Source organism: Adiantum capillus-veneris, chromosome 19 (assembly GCF_014529385.1).
Source record: "Adiantum capillus-veneris isolate H3 chromosome 19, ASM1452938v2, whole genome shotgun sequence".
Lineage (NCBI taxonomy): Eukaryota > Viridiplantae > Streptophyta > Polypodiopsida > Polypodiales > Pteridaceae > Adiantum > Adiantum capillus-veneris.
In genome coordinates this window covers 25,391,763-25,408,491 of record NC_140949.1, presented here as the reverse complement: position 1 = coordinate 25,408,491, position 16,729 = coordinate 25,391,763, and the positions used below count along the sequence as shown (strand labels likewise).

The 16,729-nt window shown below is 40.6% G+C and overlaps 1 pseudogene; it reads right to left on the bottom strand.

Annotated features, from left to right (window-relative positions):
* Positions 1-663: 663 nt before the first annotated feature.
* On the bottom strand, positions 664-8,141 carry LOC147433718 (uncharacterized; annotated as a pseudogene).
* Between the last annotated feature and the right edge of the window lie 8,588 nt (positions 8,142-16,729).

Below are 16,729 nucleotides of genomic sequence, written 5' to 3'. Positions count from 1 at the left end.
GCTAGAGTTTCCTTCATTTTAGCTTTTAAAAATTTATAAAGTACCGCTCCACCTTCATCACAAAGGCCTTTGCAAGAGATTAGGAACGTTCACACACACATAAGACTAACAAAAAACCCTTCATATAAGTTTGTACTAACTTTTCTATTCTTTTGCAGTGCAACATGGCCTAAATGAGCTTGTCGACAAAACTTGCACACAAACTATAGGCCAAAAGCAAACAATATGAATCCCAAACCAAATTTTTCAAGTACAGAAAAAATAAATTTGCAAGAGTTTCCTTCATTTTAGCCTAATAATTCTATAAAGTATTTCTCCACCTTTATCACAAAGACCTCTAGAAGAGATTAAGGACGTTCAAAACAATGAAAAGACTAACAAAAAATCCTTCAAATAAAATCTTTGTTAGCTACCACCTAGAGAAAAAGTGTGCTCTTTAAAAAGGAATTGAAAGTATGACAGGTAGTTTCACAAGGTGATCTTCAATCTTTCTCAAACCAACATAGAGACAAACCAAACATAGAGACATTCCAAACATGTGACATCAATCATGTAGTCACACATTGTTACCACCCCAAAAAATGTAAAAGAAGTACATAATCTGTAGATCATAGTAGTAACAAAATCAAATGTATGGATCATCTCACAACAATCTCCTCCGTCTTAGCTTTGCATGGGTCCACACACTATGGGAGAAAGACACTGCTCATAGAGTACATCATCTAGCTCTAAACACATGCAATGTCTCAGGTCTTCTGCACTTGCCTTCCCCAAACCACCACACCCTGCAAAAACACATCTAAGACATAGTCGCAACGCTCTGTGAATGTTGCCAGCAACCACCTGACCATGTCACCAATATAGAAATAAACACCATTACTCTTGCAAGTGGTGGAAATAATGTGTCAAACTTAATTAATACAAGGATCATTCAAATCAGCATCTACAAGATAAGTGACTTACCAAAAAAAATACACTACTTCTCTCCTCACCACCTCTAACAATTTCACCATCAACTTCTGTGGGGAAAACACAATCATCTAATACATAGCTATGGTATGCTAGAAACAACCTCTCCAAAATCTTCTCCCCACTCTCTCTGTTGTAGCTCGGCACAGCTTGACCAACACGATGCCAAAGACACATTATAAGGTCAAGCACCTATTTGAATATACAAATTTTAAATATGATATTATCAAATTTAGAAGCTGCCCATAAAATAAAATATAACAAGATATATTAAAACATCAATTATCTTACCGCCTCTCTAGTGACGGGATGTCGATATGCCTTGGAGTCACACACAAGCATCCAAGTACGATGAAGCACAAGCCCCACTATTGATGCATCCACAAGGAACTCCCCTATGTGCTCAGCTAAGCACATGGTGACCAAGAAGCCCTCGTCGGCCAAATACTCGCAAGCAAGATCCATGCAACCCCTTACCAAACACGAGAGAAAGTATTCCACTTGGGAATAGTCGTGCCCTCTAAAAAATCAAAATGTTAACAAGACAAGTTACTTTCTTGTTACCCTTTAAAATAATAAAATTTTACTTACCCCAAGGGATAGGACCAAGGGCGTCCACCAATAAACCCGTACGAAAATCTGCAAATATCAATCTAGCTACCTCTTGACATGGCACTCCATCTTTGCTATAAAGATGCGTTTTTTGAGTGGCAAAAAACTTGTCGATGCTATTTAAAAAACATTTTATAGTCATATATTGAAAAACATACTAAATTTAATGTTTCATGGACGTTGCATTTATCTAATTAGAGCAAATCTATCAATTTGGGTCACATCAACAAGTAGAGCATCAACAAAAGTTTGGTACTGGAATCCTGCAACCATTATTTATAGTGGTAACTTTCTAACAATCTTCACAAGCAAGTAACTTTAGATTCAAATTCATTTGAGACAACTTACCAACGGAACGTGTCACAGGTCGTCTCTCCCAACTCTCTCGACCTAGAGAGGACTCTGCAACAAAGGAGGTTGTAGGCGCTAAAGAGACCTCAACTGCATTCATCCACTTTGGATCACTTCAGGTGTTAGGAGGTTCCATAAGCCCTTTATCTTTCTTGTCCAAATTTCCAACAAAAGGAGAAGAAGTAGCTCCTGTGGTTGTTTGAGTAGTCCTCACATTGGACTGTGTACCTTGGGCAGCTTTTGTGGCATTCTTACTAGCTTCAATCTCATCACTTCCTTCGCTTACTTGATGCTCCATAGAAGAGGGTGTAGTAAGTGCGCCTAATTCTTTAGTACTATGGGTCTCTTGCTTGAATCCTACAAGCATCATTGTTTCTATCATCATGTGCATGGCTTTAAAGTGCACACATACATTCATAAATTAATATTTCACATGGTTTTAAGAACTTACTCTCATGAAGATCCTTCTCTTGTTGTGGGATTACACCAATCGGATAATCTAGCCACCAAGTACATAATCGTGCTTCCCATGGTGTCATATTTTTCTCAAGCAAGGAGGGAGAATATATAGTGATATCATCATCGACATTAACCCACTCTCTTGTCAATTCTGAAATCTCACCCAATCTTCCCACTTGCAACAATTATCAAAGAACAAAGAAAACTAGAAGTATTGAGAGAAGAAAAGGATTAAGTAACCACAAATTTTTTAGCAGAGTATCCTTTGTTTTAGAGATCATTTTTCAAAAAATAACCATTAAAGCCACCCTATCTTAGGCTTCCACGTGGAATTTAAGGCAAAGCAATATTCAAGAAAATCAAGCCACCAATTTTAAAAAAAAACTTTATTTTGGTAATTCCATCACACAAAATATACAAACCATCCATTTTTAAGCTTCTATGAGGAGTTTAAGGTATAGAATGAAGTACTTCTCATGCATGCATATCACAATGCAATAGTCACCATCAATAGAGAAGTAATCTTAGAGTCAAACCTATACACTAGTTATTTCGTTGAAAACACAAGCTCGGGTATCTTCTCTACAACATCCAAAGGCTTCACCTCATCCATAAGATATGCAAAATCCTGCATGTAATTACCTCACAAATACTCTACATGTAAACATATTCATAAATTCTAACTTATATTTCACTTTATGTTTACCTACACAACATGATTTTTCAAGCTTATCTTGAAGAATTTATCGAAGGAATCCGGGCCTTTCAACTCTAGTGAGAGAATGCTCCTTAGCCCCAATAGGAAGAAGGCTAACGTTACGTTGAAAAAATATTTTTTCTCATTTTGAAACTGTCCATGAAAACCATTTTGGTGAAATTGTCACTTTCATCATAAAAGTAAGGCGCTTGATAATGACATCTGGGACAAGCGTCGAACGCCTTTTTATGACCCGTTGTTGCTATCATATAAAGTGAAGTACTTGTACTTGTGTATCTCGCACAAGTATCAATCACCTTTTTATGAAGTACTCGCAATTTAAATTCGAACAGATTGTACTTGATAGTGATTGATAGGTATTATTTAAGACTATGAAGGAGTCAAAACCAAGCAAATAGAGGCGCTTGAGGGGTCTCTGGGACCTCTATTCGCTTGGTTTTGACCTTATGAGGCCCTAGGATTAAGATATAGCACTTTTTAAGGCCACGGATGCATCCGGAACGTCCAAAAACCATAGGATAGCTCTTTAGAACACTGAAATCTGGCGTCTCTAGCTCAAGATATAGCATTTTTAAGCCTAGGGCCTCATGAGGTCAGTACCAAGCGAATAGAGGCCCTGGGGGTAGGGCCTCATGAGGTCAGTACCAAGCGAATAGAGGCCCTTGAGGGGTCCAAGGAATAGAGGTCCGAGAGACCCCTCAAGCACCTCTATTCACTTGGTTTTGACTCCTTCATAGTCTTAAATAGTACCTATCAATCACTATCAAGTACAATCTTTTCGAATTTAAATTGAGAGTACTTCATAAAAAGGTGATTGATACTTGTGCCTCTATTCCGTGGCATTATTTTTGTATTTTGAAAACAACTCTTATGTGTTTTCTCTCATCGCACATCACATCGCTCATTAAGATTCACAGACATGGAATTTTGTGTACACTTAAGTTGGGCTTTCGAAAAGCATTTTGTACGAGCATGCATTTAAGTGATTGAGCAAACTTTTACGTATGTACTATGAGAAATAGAATTTCAAAAAAAAACTTTTGCATTTTTCATAATTACCTCTCTCTATGCTGAGTTGGCGTTTCTTACAGGGTTTAAAATTGAGTCCAAGTTTCTCCTAATGATTGTGGCCCTTCAACTTGTATCTTTTGGATTAAAAGAGAGGCCCAGAGTACACATGAGCCCAATATGTTTCTTTTTTCATGTAAGTCCGAAATGCCTTATAATCTTGAAATTGAGGACATAAGGGGTCTTTGGACTTTTTCAGACTCATGAGTTGCAGCAATATTTTCTTCCTACGATACATACAAACTTAAACTTAAAGAAAACATTGAACAAAATCAAATATAGAGTGTAAACACCCTCTTTACTCTCTTCCAATGGCATTGCAAGGCCCTTATTGACCAAGACATCAAGCATACATTGCTTCCACATCGTGAAGTTTATGCCATCAAACTTCTTGGTATAATACTCTTCTTTCTCAAAAGTTCTAGCTATGACTGACAAGACAAAATGGAAGAGAGTGAGACTAGGAATTTATGGCAAACTTTTAGCAAAAATTTTGGCAGAGTCTCCTTTGCACAAATATCAAAATCTCAAGCAAAGTTGAGCAAAAAACAATGCATAAAGCAACAAAGAGTATTGATTGGGCATCAAATTGCATAAAGTGCTCAAAGAAACTATCGAGAACGAATGTCAACTTGGTGTTAAAGCACCTATACCGCTCTATACATGTCATATGGCAAGGCCATGAACAGGGATATCTAACAATCTAATCCTCACACTGGGTAACCTGAACCCCAGTGCTCGGCTTCAAAAAACCTCATGCAACAACCCTCACAAAAGCTTACGCAAACATGACTAGCCATAGTCTCAAAAAGGGTTCTTCTAGGTCAAGTCTTTGAAATGGTTAGGACTGCCAAGACAAGTCAAAATCGGCTCCACAACGACATACAATGGTAGTATGTGTAGCACAACATACATCCAAAACGTAGAACTATCACTGCAAATCTGTAGGACATGCGCTCAAATAGGCGCCAATGACTATGCAAGAAAAAGCACAGAATCCACTCCGTGCAAGGAGTAAAATGCTCTTAACAGAGCATAAGCTCTCTCAAGTGTTAGTTGTGCATAAAACATATGCATCCAAAACTCCAAGTGGAGTTGTAATGGTTGTCACTATCAATTATGCTTGCAAATATTTTATGTTAAGAGAACCCATGACTATTTTTGTGCATGTAAAACTATATCTCGGAGTTGTCTCTGAGAAGCCGTCAATGGCTATTGCATGAGCAATACTACAAAGAACATACATCAATGCCAAGAATGCATATGGCAATCCAAATTTGCTCTCACAAATGCATAGAACTGCTGCTAATAACAATCTGTAACCTGTCTTTCACTATCAACAAATTGTCTCTCTGTCTCGCTCTTTATAATGCCAGAGAGCATGTGAAAATTTGTAGTCGATGTTGATGCTGATGCTGGGTGTCACTCCTCTATAGAAGAGGCCCCTCACCCATGCACGTCAATGTTGAGGAAGAAGTCAATGCTGCAAGCCGGTCGTAAATACAAAGAAATTGGGTATCAATGTTGGAGTCAGCTCTCTCTCTCTCTCTCTCTCTCTCTCTCTCTCTCTCTCTCTCTCTCTCTCTCTCTCTCTCTCTCTCTCTCTCTCTCTCTCTAGCTAAGTAGACATTGAGAAGAAAAGTGTGTGTCTCAAGGCCTTCAATGATGAAGTTGAGATGAAGGTATCTCTTTGTTAACATAGATGTGGTAGTGATGTGTGTGAATACACTTAGGACCGTCGGGGCATTTTTTCCCTCACTAGGAGGTTTTCCCCCCTTGTGCATTGTATATACTCCCATCACTCTAGGACTAACTTATCTTTCCACTGTGCACTAAGTAATATAATCTATGTTGTGTGACTTGAGCTTCTTTATCTTCTTCAAGCTGTGTGTGTTTCCCTGCAACCCTAATTCCAACAATTGGTATCAGAGCAAGCTATGTCCTCTCGAGCATAGTCTCCACTATCGTTAGCACCCGCTCGATCACTTTCTCCGATTTGAGTGAGCTTTGTGAGTGTCATTAGCTCATTAAATACTTTGGGTGGGCTCAAAGAGCTCGATCTGCTCAAAATTTTGATTTGGACTCATTTTAATCTCGTTTTTCTATACAAGCAATATTGCGCATGCAATTTCCTCCTTTTGTACAACTTTTTTGTCAATGAAATTTTCTATTAAAAAAAGTCCCTAACAGTCATCTTTGGGTTGTTCTATATAGCACATGTTGGTCCTACTTTGTTTTTTCTCTTTTCAGGCATTTTTCACATGAGGTGTAGTCACTCGCCATGGTTGACAACAACACAAATGTTTTCAAGATGTTTGTTGTTGAGGATAAATTGGATGTGGAAAGCTAGCCAATGTGGGCTTACATGATGACACGTGTTCTTGTGTCAAAGAGTGTATGGAATGTTGTGTAGGGCAGTGATGTACATCCGCCTTATGTGGATACAGGCTATATTTAGGATGTTGTAGGTTCTAGTAGCAGGTTTGTTACTACTAGAGTTGTTTTGCCTATGATTGAGTAGTCTCGTTAGGATGTTAGAGATGTGCAAGCTCATGCTTATCTCTAAAACATAATATTACTCCTCACATTTGCTTAGTTAAAGTAGCAAAACAGGTGTGGGATATTCTGGCTACTCTTTATGCAAGTCGCAAAATGAAGCTAAAATTGCATTGCTACATAAAGAGTTGGAGTCAAAGATCATGCAAGAGAAAGATGACATGTACACTTTTCTTAATGGTATCAAGGATATCAATGAGTAACTCATTTCTACAGGCAGTCATTTTTGCCCGTTCACTTGTGCAGACTGTTCTTGATGCATTGTTAGATTCTTACCAGACTTTTGCTAGTACTTGGAGACTTATGACCCAAGGAAACCCTCAAGTTGTCAAGTTTGATGCATTATGCACATTGTTGTTACAAGAGTCACTTTTAAGAAAGAACAGGGCTAAAGAATGTGCAACTGTCAAGTTTGATGCATTATGCACATTGTTGTTACAAGAGTCACTTTTATGAAAGAACATGGCTAAATAGTGTGCTTTTGAACATGCTTTTATTGTTGCTCAAAGAAAAGGTGGTAATAGCAATGCAGCTACTTCTCATGGTTCCTTAGTGAGAAGAAAATCACATATTCCTAATGCTTCTTGTGAAAAAGGCAAAAAGATGTGTTGCCATTATTGCAAGGCTAATGATCACTCGATAAAGAAATGTCCTAAATTGAAGGCAAAAGAGGCCAAGAAGAAAGAGGTTGGTTCCACTACAAGTGCAGCTATTGTAGAATCTTTTGTGAAAGGAGATTGTGGTGCTGATGTACATGCAGAGTGGGAATTTAGTGTAGAGTGCACTTATGATCCTTCTATCCATGATGCATGTATAGAAAGTCCACATCTGCTGGATCAATTCTATTTGTTGCTGCTGGAGAAAACTGCCTGTCCATTGTGCCAAGTCCATTCAGGTTCTGCAGCTTTCTGAACAATCTGTCTTTGAAAGCTGGAACCAATTGCAACAACTGATCCAAAGATAATTGAAGAGGTGAGCTAATAAGTATTTCAAACCAATCCTTATCCTGTTTATTCTCCACCTCCTTGCTCCCATTATTCTGCTCTTCCTTCTCTTTTGGGTCATCCTCAATATCCACCTGCTTTGCCTGGTGTTTGGCAATCCTTTTTGTAACCTGGTCTCTTACCCCTTTTTGCTCCTTCCAATCCAAAGGTGCTTTATCCTTAGACCTAGTCACTGCTAGAACTTCAACATGATCCTCCTGCACACATTGGTTGCAGTCACAAGCCCATTGATGTTCCTCTTCATTCCCTTGCTGCTCCTGTTCTTGGTCAGTATCTGGAATCTGCTTATCCTGAGAAAACACATCAAACAAGATTACATTTGCCTGAGCTGCTGGCTGGTTTTGCTGCTGCTGCTGTTGCTGATTTCCAGGTTGATTGGGCTGATTGTACCTTACAATGGGCATTCCCCTTTCTTCCCTATGCTTCACCCATAAAGCACAATTGGGACCTACCCAGTGATCTGGTGCACCACAGTACACACAGGGTCTCCTATTATTATTGTTCTCCTGCTCTCTCCAAGGAGGTCTAGGAGGTCTTGCCCTCTGAAATGGTGGTCTTCCCCTAAATGGTACTGCTTGATTTGCTCCAATTTCTGGTCTTCCTCTTCCTATGTTAGGTGTTGTCTGCCCTCTATTCTTTGGATTATACCAACAGCTAGCAGTGCTATGTCCATCCCTTTCACAAATGTGACAATACACTTTTTCTTTAGGTGCTACAACAGAATAACCAAACTTTTTAAGTTTGCCTACCAAATCTTGCTCAATGCTCTGCTTTTGCATGACTTTCTTCTTCTTACTGCTCTGTTTCTTCTTTCTTTTTTCTGTTTCCTCATCACTGTCTGATGGTGAGTCTGAATCTGAGTTCCCACTGGAATCTGTGTCTTCAGATGCTTCATCTGAATCTGAGTCACTGTCTTCTTTTCCTTTTGCCTTGGTCATGCCAAGTCTCTTCTCCACCCTTGCAGCAGCAGTAACAAGGTCATCCAGACCTCCAGCAATATCAATGCTAGCTACTGCTCCCTTTAAGCTGCTTCTCAATCCTTTCAAAAAATAACCTGCTAACATTTCATTAGTGGGTCTTTCATTCCCCTGCAATCTTTCTACTAAAATTCTGAACTTTTGTGCATAGTCTTCAACTAGCATCTTATTTTGCTTAATGTCTCTGAGTTTTCTCAGGACATCAGTCGGAGTCTTCTCCTTTCTAAATCTCTGCAGAAATGCCTGCTTCAAAGCATTATAAGTAGCAAAATGTGCAATGCCATATTGGCTGAACCAACTCATGGCCTTTCCTTCCAATGTGGCAGCAAACTGTTCCATCTTAACTGCATCAGCATACATCACCTGATAGCCACTTGCCTGCCACTTAGTTTCAAACTGTGCCACATGACAGTCAGCATCTTCCTTACTCCCTGCTCTAAACTTGGCTGCCTTGACCTTTGGGTTGGGTGGTGGTTGAGCCATTGGAATGGGTTGTGGTGGTCTCCTAGGTCTTTGCCTGGTAGCCCCCTGAAGTGGGTCAAACTGGATCCTTCTCCTGGTGGTTCTTCCTGCCAGGAATAAAGCTCCAATAAATTGCCTCACTCTCCCTTCTCCTGCTGCTCCTGATCCTACCCCTCCTTGGTCTACAGGTTGCTGCCCCTGAGCATCGGGTGATTGCTGATTGTCATGATCATAGTTAAATGGATCAATGTTTCCAGCCTGTGCTTGAGCCCTTGTGTAGTACACTCTTCCTACTCTCCTGTCTCCCTCTGACATGCATCATTACTTGAAAATAAACGTTAACCCAGCAGGATCGCCAAATGTGTTGTGGGTTAGGTCAACACATGAACATCATGCACAACAAGAATGACAATCTACTCCACCATGCTTCATCAACAACAATTCAGACACAATAAACATAACCATTCAAAGAATATCAGAGTAAGCAGAGACAATACACTGAATAGTTACTGCATTGCACCATCATCATCACATTCATATCAGAGAACAGATACCTCGTGCGCAGATACATTCCCCACTTATATAGATAAATCCGACTTAACTACCCAGTCATAAGACATTCAGCAGACTGCAACTGAAAGACAGTTACATCCGACTTGGCAAAATACAGCTCAGTAAATATCCGATAAGTCAAAATCCGACTTTAGCTATTCAGAGTCAGTTTCTAACATGTGCCTCTCAACAGGTGGTGCAATAGCGACGTCGCTATTGTGACAACCGAAGAGGGAGTAGGAAGCATGGGAAGGAGAGAAGTGAGCGTCGTTAGCTCACGCTGTGTATTTCTTATCCAAAAACTTACAAAAATTGACTTTTATACCTTAGTCAAGGTTTTTGGGTGGTCAAAACTCATAATCTGGAGTTCTACCATGCTGAGTAATGATTGGTTGATACAATCTGGAAGCTTGTAGCCCCGGCTCATTAATTACAGAGTTTATCCGAGAAAATAGGAGTTACAATATTCCCGGTTTATCAAAATAATAAATGTTTTACAAAGAAACTCCGAAAAATGATGTCCGTGTTAGCTTGCTGCTAACATTCCCCCCCTCCTCGCCTGTGTCGTCCCTTGACACAGCTTTATGGGCTGAAATAGTGTTTGGGTTGACGGTTGGCGAGGGGGTCTTTAAGCGCATCCATTGTCTTCTGGTATCTGATTCTTCTGTCTTTGTCGGGCACTTGCAGAAATTGCATTGTTACTTTGTCGTCAGCTCCACTGCTGAGTAGCCTACAAACCTGGATGTTAGGTTGCGATCATCGACGCAAATATCTTCATTCGCCAGGTGAAGAATCCAGTGTAGAAAGCTTCTTCAAAGGCCAGCATATTATCCGATGGCAAGAGCATATTATCCGATGGCAAGAACATACATCTGGCATAAAATCCGTAAAGGACTTCTTCTGAAGGTTGCCCACTCAGGTCATAGCATAAGCCTTTGTTTCCTTCTAAAAATGATAGCCATGGGGCCCATGTTTGCTCACGCTCATTAAAAACTTGTATACATGTGAGAAACATTCTGCAGATTTTATATAACATAGCACAGGAAAAGTCTGGTAGACTCTTGAAGAAAGACATGGCGCCCGTTAGGGTTTTCACCATGTATTTCTATGTTGCCTGTCCTCTCTCTGGAGCTGGCAGGCTAGGGAAGTTAAGCCAAGTTGGCCTCTTCTTTTGCAATGCTTCATGCGCTTGCCATGTCCTTACTCTAGGTACATGACAGAAGGTTGGATCTCTTTGAAGGGCTGTAGGTGCTCTTGTGAACAGAATCAGGTATCTCGGATTCTTGTTCAGCCAGCTTAACCTCCACTTTGGGTGGTCTTTATATGTGCCATCTTCTTGCATATATTTGTACAGCCTCTCTTTCACCTATAATAATTTCACTTTGATGAGAGGGTACGGCAGGGATTGTTGGTGCCAGCGAGTGTTGATCTGATTGGGAGTGAGTTGAGTGACGTTGACAAAGTGTAAAAGATTTAGCTCCCAATCCATTGCGGCTTTCCACTGCTCATCCACCTCTAGGGTGATCTTCTCCTTCAGTGCGTCTTCTTCATCTTTTGACAGCTGGATCATTGGCACTGTGTCTTCATCCGTGATGTTAATCTGAAAATCTTCATCACCACTCGGCTCTGTTGTGGACTGTGTCTCAAACTCAGCAAACAAGACCGAGGTTATGTCTATTTTGTGGCGGCTCTGAAGTGCCTACCTCTTCCTACGTGTCTGGTTTCCTATCTCTGAGGAGTTTATTAATGCGCTTGAGTTCTGCTATCTCCATTAGGAGCTCTTCCTCTCTCTGAACCCGCATCAGTGCCAGGTCCCTGCGCTGTGATTTTTCTAGCTTTAATTCCAATTCAAGGTCTTTGTTTTTCTTCTCGAGTGCCTTGTACACTTTGTCAGTTCCTTTGATCGAGGCCACTGTTGGATTTTCTCTGATTTGCCGTAAGAAAATTGCTTGATCATTGATCCGCTATTCAGAATACTGTAGAAAAGCATTGGCAACATCTAACTGCACCTGAATTTTTTGAGCTGATAGAGATGCCGTAAGAAGTTCATTCGTAACTTCTGTCAGCTGCTCGTCTTTTTCTTTGCAGGCATCAAATAATTTGGTGAGTAGATCACCTAACTCCTCCATTTCTTTTTGTTGCCTATATCTGGCTAACTAATGCTGTTTTGATTTGGCCTTCATCTCTTGCACCTACCTTTGAAGATTGGTGATGACAGTCATCGTGTCTTCTAACTTTCCTTGCAGAGCGTCGATCACCATCTCAAGTTCTTTGGCCTTTGTGCTACGGTTTAGTGCTTCTGAGCGGAGTCTCTCTATCATTTCCTGCATTTGCCATGCATATTCATTGACTTGCACTATTACCTCGTCGTTTGATTACCACTCCTCCTGTCTTGCCAGCTGAGATGTGTCTGCAGCCTCATGTGTGGCTTCCTACTGCGTTGTAATTGCTAGTGGTTCTTGGGTGGAGGTAGATGGTCGGTCTTCTTCTTGGTCATCCTGAGGCTTTGATGCCTCGGCAGTTGCTGGCTGAGTAGAAGTAGAGGGTGTTGGCTCAGACCTTGATGTCTCTTCAAGTGCGGGATTTTCTTCCTTCTTTGGCTTGGTTTCTTTCTCATGTGTAGTGGTAGACTCTTTTTCTGCATCTGCTTCTTTATCAGACTTCTGTTCAGATCCACTTGCCTTTTTCTCTTCTGGCTTTTGAGTATCTTCTATGGCCTTCTTCTATTCTAGCTCGGCTTCTTTTTCTTTTTGTCTGTCGTGCTGGTCATCTTCTTGTGCGGATTCTGTTTGTTTGGTGGAATCAGAATCTTTCTCTTTCTCAGGTGATGGTAGTGGTCTTGGCATGGGGTGTTCCTGTTGTCCGGTAGGCAGGGAGGTTGGTGGGGGAGATCCATATCCTTGTTCTTGGGCTTATGCTCTAGCCGTCTCCTCAACTTGCCTTTGGTCTTTCGCCTGCTTGGCTTTCTTAGCAGCTTCTTCTACCTCCTTCAGCTTTAGAGCTTCAGCCTTTTGGTACATCCTTTCTAAACGTCTGTTGGATCATCTGTCTCTTTTCTTGTATGATGCTTTGTTCGAGGGCCTTTAAGTCCAGCAGGAACCCATTTTTTTGGGTCCTTCCCTTGTGCATGTCTACTACGTTGGTACACATGTTTCTCTCTTTCAAAGCGCGCTTGTTTTTGAGCTGGCTCTTCTTGGTGTGCGTCCATAGCTTTTCTTTTCATCTCTTCTCTCCGAGCTCTCTTTTCTTTGTTGTCAGAGCTCTCGCTACTATACCTTTCCGGCGAGCTATCAGCTGCTCATCATCAGATTGATATGATCTTTTACCTGACCTTGTAGCTCTTGGAGAGGGTTGTGCTGCCAATATCCATGTGTTCTAATCAGGGGGAGGTGGTAGGTTGTCGGCCATGCCAATGGCATGATATGATATTCTAGTCAAGACCTCTGGTGCACTCAAGTGCGTGATCTTGCCTTCCTTCTTTGTGTCCTTCAAGGTTGTCAAGACATATTGCACATGGTTTATTGGTTGTCTTGTTGTCGACTTGAGAACCTGAGTGAATGTGGTGGCCACGGCGTGATTTGGCGTAGTGTACCTTGGTGGCCTTTTTGCCAAGAAATGGAAGTGCCGGTGATACAAATGGGATGGCTCTTCCACTTGTTTATGAATTAGATCGGTGAATGTAGCCGCGGCTGTCTCTTTGGTAAATGTTCCGGCTGTCTTCCTGTCTCTTGCTCGCATGGTCATTCCTTCTGTGGGCAGTTTGAGTGCCTCTGCCACTATTTTTTTTGTGATCTCTACTTCGACCTTGTTCCCTTAGGTGTCGGATATCTGTGCGGTTCCATCTTATTTGATTGTGGATAGAAGCTCATAAGCCTTTTGGAAATCCACTCCGCAAGGCTCTTGTTCATAGAAATCCCTGAGCCCCAGCCTACGGTTAGCCTCTTTTGTCTCTGGCTTTGCTGCTACATCATAGACTTCTTTGGGTAGGAGTTGCAACTCCACCTGATGCCCTTCTTCACTCTTGAATCTGCCAGTGAAGACTGTAGTGTGGTGCTCTTCCAACTGTTCTCTAGAGAGGTGGGATGTCTTTGTTGTTTTGACTGACTCGGGGTCTAGTTGATAAGCGGGCAGTTCCTGTAGTTTCTCCTTTTGGTTGAGCTTCTTTTTAGCCCTCTCCGCTGCTTGCATGGCTCTTGTTGAGTGAATAGAGTGCAAAGCTAGCATATTTGTCAGAATTATCTTTGAAATGTCCTGTAGGCTGAAATACTGACAATTTGGTCCAATTTGCCTCAAATCAATATTTGAACAAGCAAAGATGCATAAAAACATGCAAGGAACAAAACTGTATGGTCAAAAAAAAAAATTGCAACCAAAGTAAATAATCGCGATTATTTACAGCTGAGGAAATTTTTCAACTTTTTGCAAACTTGGCTTTATAGGCTTGAAGTATATACCAAATACATGCTCTTAGTGAAATATGGGCTCATTTGGATGCATAGGGTGAAAATGGTACCACATTTTGGCTTTCGGTCTTTGAAACAGTAGATATAAAGGAAATTTGAGATTTTCAGCTCCAAATTGATTCAAAATTGGCTAGTGGGCTTAACACATCATGTACTTTGGATGTATGATGGCAAGATATCAAAATTCCCCAATTTTGATCAGAAAGTAAATAATCGCGATTATTAACTTTTCTTCCAAAATTGACATTTTTTGGTACAAACTGGTTCTAGGCATTGTATAGACCCTCTATATGAAAGATAAGGTGATTTGAATCAAGAAATGTTGTAACCCAAAATTTGGCTTGCAAAGACTTCTTTGCGTTTTTTGACAATTTTACAAGTAATGGGTGGTCATTTTGGCTCATACTTGATTTTTGGCATGTAATAGGTGTATACACATGATAGGTGAGGTGAGGTGACAATTTCCAAGCAAAACTGATGCAAAAGTAAATAATCGCGATTATTTACAACAGTGACAAAACCTACAAATTTTGACCTAGACATGTTTCATACACCAAATACAAGTCCTAAACTGAATTTAGTCAAGTTTGGTCATGCAGGCATCACTTTGCACTTTGTCGACTCTGAAATCACCGTTTCTTGTGACTACTCTGTCTGCTAGGTTGGTCGGTCAACTTTGAGGCTTTGAACTTGTCCGCAACATAGTCGTGAAGCAACCTGTCCAATTCTAGCTCATTTGGAGTCAGTTTGACCTCGTATGTCAAATTTGACGCTTTGTAACCTTCGAGCCGTTTTCTGCTATTCGAGGGATTTTCTTGATGGATTTCACCAAACCAATCATATACATTGTACATGGACCTCATTAGCAAGCCATCTGTGGAGTCAGGTCAGAATTCTGGCATTTGCCAAAAACCTAACTTTTCTACTTGGGACCCCCTCGACCCCTGTCGAATGGTCATCTAATGGTATAGAATGGTTCTATTATGTTAGGGCATGCTATGGTTCAAATCCCATCTGATTTGGTCAAGCTAGTAGGCCGCTATGGTCAGTTTTAGGTTGTAGGTCTTCGTGCACTGCTCGGTTTCTAGGGTTTTTTCTAGGGCTTTAGACTAGCTACCCGCCGTACAAAATGGATCATTGTCAAGTAAAGTACTTACCCCTCATGTCTTGTGTGAGACGTCGCTGTCAACTATGGGCTCCGGAAAAGTCGCACGAAAGAGGCCGAAATCTCTCTCTGCAAAGGCTCCAAGTGGAAATGAGGTGGTTTTAGTCTACCTTGGATATCTATACCCGGACTTCCCGAACCAAATTTCCCCAGATTTCCCCGTTAGTCCTACTAGGCCGTGAAATCTATGTTAGACTCAAAAATTTCCCTGATCAGATTCCTGTAGCTCATTCTGCAAGAATTTTGCAAAAGTAGGCTTGGCCGCCTAATTTAAGCTTCCCGCTTCCATCTTCTGATTTCATTGAAATTTTTGTGCTTGTTCGCTTTGTCTTTTTTATCACCATTGTGTCTTCCGTTTTTCCATCTGAGCTTCCCTGCTATTTATTATTAATTTTTGACCTGTTTATTTGAAAAAATCAAAGAAAATAGCAAAAAGCTCTAGAAAAGTAAAGTAAAAATCCAATAATTAAGAAAATCCCTTGAAAAACATAACTTTATTGTTTTCTGTTGGATTTTTCTATTTTTAAGCCTTGTTATCAATAAAAATGATGAAAAATATCCAAAAAAATGACTATTTTTTATGATTTTCTGACAGTATATACACTATTTACACTCATCAGGAAGATATTATCAATGAATTTTTCCTTGATGATAACTATAAGGGCATTATTAGGTATAATTTTGTAAAAAATCACACGTTAACATCAAACTTTTTCCTCCCTCTTCAAACATTGTCCTTAATTACTTAGTACTTAGTACTTAGTCCCCTTCCACCCCTCCTAGATGGCGTACTCTGGGATGATTGTGTGCATGGGTTGAACAATTGTGTCTATGCATAACCGTAGTTGGCTCTACCATGCTATGAAGATCAATGCAATTCAAACCAATATGTTGTGCAAGAGCTGGGTCTTGAGTAATTAACTCGAGGGTTTTCGATGTCGAGGTTTGTTGTTGATGTCTTCCAAAGAGAAAATCTTGTAACTTGTGTGCTCTCTGTTTGATTGTATCATCATGATGCTTTAGCACACTATTGCTTGAGCTGTTGGTAGCACTTTTGACTGTTGTCGAGCTTTTTCTCGCCATTGGTAGCTTGGCCGGCTTGGTGTTGCATGGTGTGTTGAAGTCTTTTGAGACTTAACTCACCATTGCTTGATTGGTTTTACGGTTTGTGGAGAAGATAAGTGCTCCTTTTTCTTCCAAGCCATTTCCATGTTAGGTTCCTTGCTCGTAGATGCTCGTCTCTGTGTTTTAACCCTTGAAACCTTCTTTTGTTTTGTCGGTGAAGTTTTAGGCACACAGATTTGAATTGGCTTATCCTTAAGATGTGCTTTTGGTACCCAAATTTTTCTGACTCCTTGCATGCTACATGTAGC